Source organism: Morone saxatilis, unplaced genomic scaffold (assembly GCF_004916995.1).
Source record: "Morone saxatilis isolate NCDOM2014 unplaced genomic scaffold, NCSU_SB_2.0 Contig16, whole genome shotgun sequence".
Classification (NCBI taxonomy): Eukaryota; Metazoa; Chordata; class Actinopteri; family Moronidae; genus Morone; species Morone saxatilis.
The window spans coordinates 23,211,068-23,217,714 of NW_023339718.1; the positions used below are offsets into that span (position 1 = coordinate 23,211,068).

At 42.7% G+C, this 6,647-nt stretch overlaps 1 protein-coding gene across 3 annotated transcripts in view; it reads left to right on the forward strand.

Moving 5' to 3' along the window:
• Nucleotides 1–6,647, forward strand: part of sema4c (sema domain, immunoglobulin domain (Ig), transmembrane domain (TM) and short cytoplasmic domain, (semaphorin) 4C) — an 87,658-nt gene that overhangs the window by 44,096 nt on the left and 36,915 nt on the right. The window lies entirely within an intron of this gene.

Here is a 6,647-nt window from a genome sequence, read left to right on the forward strand (position 1 = left end):
AGAAACTACCACCAAGTACCTCAAAATGATCTTTTTTGTAGGCGTTCTACCTCAAATGGCATACTATTCCACAGTTACATGAGGCCAACTTACCCGCGGAGAGCGGAACAGCAGAACACGCGGGAAGTTGTAATGAGAAAAATGTGTCTGAATCACACGTGAATATTCTGCAGGACTCTAGCTGGCGTGGCTACACGCCTAAACACTGCGTAGCCGCCTAACACCACTGCCTGCAGCCTCACCGAATACCCGGTACGCGGCCTCATAGGCTCCAATGCTTTGTTAGCGTTGGTCATAAACAGAGACTGAGGGCCGGATGGCTCGATAATTCGCGCTCTCGCCGATATCCTGAATATTCACGATATGGAGAGAGCTCTCAATTTCCGATACCGCGATATCAGCCCGAGTACCGATATATGCCAGCGCTTTTTACACGCCAAAACTGTTTGTCGCTATTCGGTGGAATTAACACATTTTGCCTACACCTCCTTAATCTGTCGATGCGCCACTGAGATGCATACATAAAATGCAACTCGCGCTTCCATGTAACACTGTCCTGTGCCAAAATAAGAGAAAATTCAACTTTCCATTCGTATTAACTACTGAAAGGAGTGCTAATGCTTAATCGTAGCTTAAGCGCTAAGCTTTTGGTTGATGGTGTTAATTGTATTTCCATGCACGCCTGAAGGAGTTGCTAATGTAGATTCTAAGGCAATTGTTACGCTTTGGTTTAAGGAACAGCTCATCAGCAGGGTAAAATACTTCTAAGGTGGCATTGCAGCTTATTTTGGTTTAATATAAAGATTCACTCTCAGCTCTTAAAGTCGTTTGCGCTTGCTTAGCCCACGGTTAGCAACCCAACCAAGTCTACGTGTCCAGTTGTTGTTGTTATACGTCATCCCTAGCGCGCCGGCGCCCGGTAAACGTCCCATGCTGCGTTCATGCAGGCTCGGAAATGCTGAAGCCTACAGAACAAACATCGGTTATAAAAACCCGATACCGATAATTCCCGATATTACATTTGTTAGTGAATATCGGCCGATAATATCGGAGGGGGCCGATATTATCGGACATCCCTAAAAAGGACAATAAGTTTGCACGGTTTAAAAGATGTATCATACCATTAACTTCCATCAGACTTTTTCTGACTGAAGCATTTCTCTTTTGTGGAACAGTATACAGACTCCAACAGAGGGGCTGTACTTGGTGCAATATAGCAACTGATGTACATGTGATGTTTATTATAAGATAAGTACTATCAAGACGGCCTGCCATTGGTCAACATGAAATGTATTCATTTCAGAGTTCACCAAAGTTGAACTCCACACAAAAATGTGCTTCCTGGGACCAAATCCACTGAGGCCAGACCTTAAGATAGATTTTATGGACTGACAGCTGTTGGTAGAATCCTCCCAGTTGGCCCTGCTGTGATTTATCTCATACAAAAACAATAATTGCTGAAATTTATTCTATTACAACAATCGGGAAGGATTTTCCATGATATCAAAGGTGGATGATTTCTGATTTTGTTAAGAGGCCGACATCGACCCTCAGTAAAACAATACATCAGTCTAATCCTGGCGCTCGACTGTATTTGCACTCTTTATCTCTGCCCTCCTCTGCAGCCTGGACCAGTTGTCTTCACTGAACAATGCCAAGGGTTGCAAGCTGAGAAATAGTCATTTTTTTAATCCCTCAAAGGGGAATTGCTGCATTCTCTCTCTTGAGGATTAGGGAAAATACTATAAAGAGAGGGAAGAAATATGGGGAAAAAAGCTACATTTTCTCACCTCTCTGTACCACCTATTCCACCTTTCATCCCATATCTAGCTCTCCTTTCCCTTCTCCACCTCCTCTTTCTTTTTCCCTTTTATCCTTCCCCTCCCCTTTTTTTCTTTGTATGCTGCAGCTCATCGTATGAACCCAAAATGCTCTTATGGCGTTTTCACAAAGAGCTCCGATTTCAGCCGCTCTCGAGGAGAATGGCACTCGGTGGCAGTGGTGGTGGTGTAGTGTGGGGATATTTCAAATGCTGCTTTCTCATCCCGCTATCTCGCACCACCTGCCCTCCCCTTCTCCTTTTTTTTTTCTACACAGCCCTCCTCCCTCCAGTCATCCCTCCATGCCACAGCTACTTCGTCACTGGTGTTGTGGTCTGATGTGGGCAGAGGATTGTGGGAAGGGTGGGTGGGGGGTGTTAATCAATATGGCGTCGATACTTTCTGGTGAAATGCTCCTCTGTGACAGGGCAAAGCCAGTGTTGGCAGAGAGCGGCCCAGATCTCTGCTTCTCTTTGGCCAGAACACACTTGTGGTAAAGACACACCAGACAGGGCAAACAGGGACAGCTGCAAACACATGGTCTTATATGGCAGGAGCAAAAAAAAAGAAAAAAAGCACCACCGAAAAGTATCTAATTTTCAGTATTTTTCTGAAAAACGGGTGAATAAATCTGCCTGTAGAGACAAGATAACTCCCTTCGCTTCTGGTGGAGCTTTACGTTCCTGTCACGAAAGTCTTTGAAATAAAAGCCTTGTCATGAAACGCAGGAGAAGGCAGATCACGTCACTTCTATCATACTTGATTCGAGTATGACACTTGAGTGCAGAAAGATTCTTGACGCAAATTGATTTGCATTGGAAACAAGTGGGATTATTTTACCCGTTGACAGATTTCTCCACTTGGTTAAAGAAAAATGAGATTTTCAGGCTCAATACTGGGTTAAATGACTTATATGGATGGGTTCTTGCTACAGTGCTGAGGAGGAGATAGGAGAGACGAAATGGAAAAACAAAGCTGCAGAAGGAGGGAGGGAGGGATTTGTGGGGAGAAATGAAAAGAGAGAGAGGAGATATATAATGGAAAGAAAGCAAGAGAGAGAGAGAGAGAGACAGGTAGAGAGACCTAGAGACAAGACTGGGAGAGAGATAGGCCAGTCACTAACTGCCTTAAAAGGACAGAAAATAGCTTCAGAGAACGACAGAAAGAAAGGAAAACACATGCACGCACGCACACACTCCGCAGGCCATTCACCCTGTGTTTCATTTTGCATGGAGGCATCTCCCTGCACAGACACACAGCTTTTATATCAACATGTGTGTGTGTGTGTGTGTGTGTGTGTGTGTGAGAGAGAGAGTTGCTGTTTGCATGCTGTGTGAGTTTGCAAGACAGAGACAAGGAAGAAGGAATGAAAAACCAGAGTGAGAGAAAACTGGTGGGGGCACAGAGGGCGTGTGTGTTATACCATATTTGTGTACGTGTGTGTGTGTGGTGTAGCTGTGTGTCTGTCTATCTAATCCCTTTTGTTTATATGTGTGTGTGAGTGTGGTGTACTGCTTAGGCTGGCAGTCTGAGGGATTGGAGCTCCGGGCAGTAGCAGCAGAGGGTGTGTGTGAATGTGTGTGTGTCTGAGTTGGGTGGGTTATGGTGGGGCAGAGATGGTGGAAGAGATAATATTTACCCCACACCCACCACCCACCACCCACCACCCCCCAACCTCTCCCACCACACCACCCGCCCGGCAATTACATGAGGCCTTTACAATGAAGGATTGCAGAAAAGAAACAGCAAACTCCCTCTGTATGTATGTGTGTGTGTGTGTGTGTGTGGTGTGTGTGTGTGTGGTGTGTTGTGTGTGTCTTCCTTCTTCTTCTTTTATTTTTTAAAAGTCAGATTTTGACATTTTGAATTTTAGGCTGCTGTTATCCCTCACCAGCCGCTCGGCACATTTATGGAGGGAAAAGAATCACCGCTGGCTCCTAATGAGACATTTTATGTACACAAATTATGTATGGCCCTCGTAGAGCTGCTAATGAGGGGCTGTAAATTTACATACTTTTCTTTTCTAATCACTAACACAGTGCATGTATCTTGATTTCTTTACACTTTTATGTGGATTATATTTCATATTTACGTTCATGTTGTACAAATTTCTCATTCATCTTTTTTTTATTAAAGGTCTTCTCATCCATACATTGTCACTTAATGTTAAAGAAGGCTGCTTCTTCTTGGCAGCAAATTTCATGAAAACGCCAAAACCAACAATATTTGATTTAGTCTCACAATTCATTATACCTTTCTGGCTTGTCTGTGGCACTCAGACCCAAGCCCACTGGTTCTTAGCTAAGTCATTATCTAAATAAGATGGGTGCTGTAGTTTTAAGCAAACGCCACTCAAACAGGACTGAATAGTACATTTTTGAGCACTATTTGGAGCTGCAGATCAGTATACATTTACTGCACCTGGACGACGCATGGGTTTAATTCAAGCATTACCCATGTTCACCCTAAAGAAGGAACATGTTACCCTGGGTAATGCTATGGCTCATTGAATCTTTTTAGGAATCAATTAGTCATTGTTCGTTATAAGTTTGTGCTTTAAAACTTAAATAAGTCATTATGGAATTAAGAACTACAGTAGCATTAGGCGATCTTGACTGCTGGCCCCCATGAGAGACAAAATCAATTTGGTTCAATTATAATTGTATTGCGCCAAATCACAGAGGTTATGTCAGGACACTTTTCCAACAGATCAGGTCTGCCTGTGTACTCTTTATGAAATAGCTAATGTTATACAGTGGCCATAGTTTATTGGTGTTAAAAGACAACATTTAAGAAACCAAGATCTTGAATTCAAACATTTTGTTAGCATGCTGTCAAAAGCTCATTAATGTTTGCAAAGGTAAGGTTTATGTATCTGCACTAGCTCTTAGCTAACATTAGAGTTATAGCTGGTCAAAGAGCATTAAGGCTAGTTAGTTTAACAGTGGCCAGTGTGAGTGGTGAATAGTAAAATGTAGGGTAACACCAGTAGAGAATATTCAGCAAACTGTCTAAGTATCTATCTTTGATAACCTTTAAAAAAAAAAATTAGGAACCATTAACCTACTTGGTTAGACCAAGTAAGGTCTGTAAAACATAAGGTATATAGAATAGAGCATGGATTATTTTTATTAATTATGAATTCAAATTTTGTGAGATTAATCATTTCTTATTTCAAAAGTTGAATATTTAACCTCAAGTTGAGAGTTTTTGTCAAGTTGAGTCTCAACTGGAACCCAGTCATATAGCTCAGGTCTGCACCTCTAGAAGGTTCATGGGTTCATTTGTTGACAATAAGAAAAATATATCATTTTTCCTCTTTAAACTTAAAAGTTCAAGAGGAAGGGATTTTATATGGTTCTTTCACCTTTGCCTCTTTCATTCTGTCTCTTTGTCCTTTTTCCTTTCTTGAAGGAATTGACCACAGTTGATTGGAGCGTCCATCACGCCCTCCATTGACCACAGAATACTTAAGTTGATAACACCACTCTCCTCTCCTTCCCCTTACACCCTGTTTCCCTCTCTCTTCTCTTTTTTGGTTCCTCCTGTTGGGTTTATACACTCACACACACATACACTCCTCAGCCCAGCCAAATGACAGAGGCCAGTAAGCCGAAACTATGACAGAACGCAGCAGCTGTGGTTAAACAAAGAAAGGCAGAAAGAAAGAATGAGAGAAAGAAAGGGAAGAGGGAGGTGAAGAGTGTAGGAGAAATAGAGCCCTTCGAAACTTGATATTTGGTTTGAAAATCTAGCCCGCTTTGATGCAGCAAATGAGCCCTGCATCTTTAAAGAAACGCCAAAGCAAATGCATGCCTCTTGATTTAGAAAAAGAAAGATAGAATGAGAGATGGTGGAGGAAAAAAAAAACAGAGCAGAAGGAGAGTGGAAAAGGGCTGGGCCTCTGACCTCCAGAAACCTCTCTCAACCTTTCTCTTTTTTTCCCAACTTTCTTTCTGTCTCTCTGTCGTATCTCCCCAAACCCTCCAATTACAGTAATGAGTGGTTGAGAGGGAGGCAGAGGAGGAGGCAGAGGAGGAGGCAGAGAGAGGCTGTGCGTGACTGGGAGGATAGATAGAGGGGGAGGGGGGGGGTGAGGAAGAAGGAGATTCATCACCGTGTTTTATCTGCTAGGAGTGTCACTCACACCCTGACCCTGCGCTGATTGGTCAGTGAAGATTAACAGCCTGGACCAGATGTCAGGACCTGGAGTGTGCTCTGTTGTCATGCTGACTTTGTGAGAGCTGATGTGTGGTCAAGTGGGCATGTGGATTAAAATGAAAACGCCACTTGAAGGCTGTGGAGCACCGTCTTGTGGTAGGAGTGCTGAGTTAAACTGACGCACTGGTTTACCTCCGTTGTCATTAAATGAACCATCCCTGCCACCCGTTGTCCTTAAAACAAAAGGGAAGCTTTCAATCAGAAGCACAAGTGGATTTCTGACATTTCATGTGATTAATGTACACCGGCACAATTCTGTAATATCCGTAATGGGTATCACATGTGATGATACCTGATACAGGCGCATGTGGTTTATCATGAGTGAAATAGCTTTTAAATGTGATCAGTTCACATGCAGGCACGGAGGGATATCTGGACATTTAACATGTGGCCAAAAAGAACTTTCACCTGTGAAGTATCATATGTTTGCAGGTAAAACAAGAATTTCACCTGTTTTTTCCTTAACGATTTGCACAAATTATACAGTACTGCGGAGGATTGACAGGAAAATAATCAACAACAATTTTGAAAGTCAAGTAATTGTTGAAGTCATTTAACATTTGCTGGTTCGTGCATCTCAAAATGTGAGGATTCACTGATTTTCTC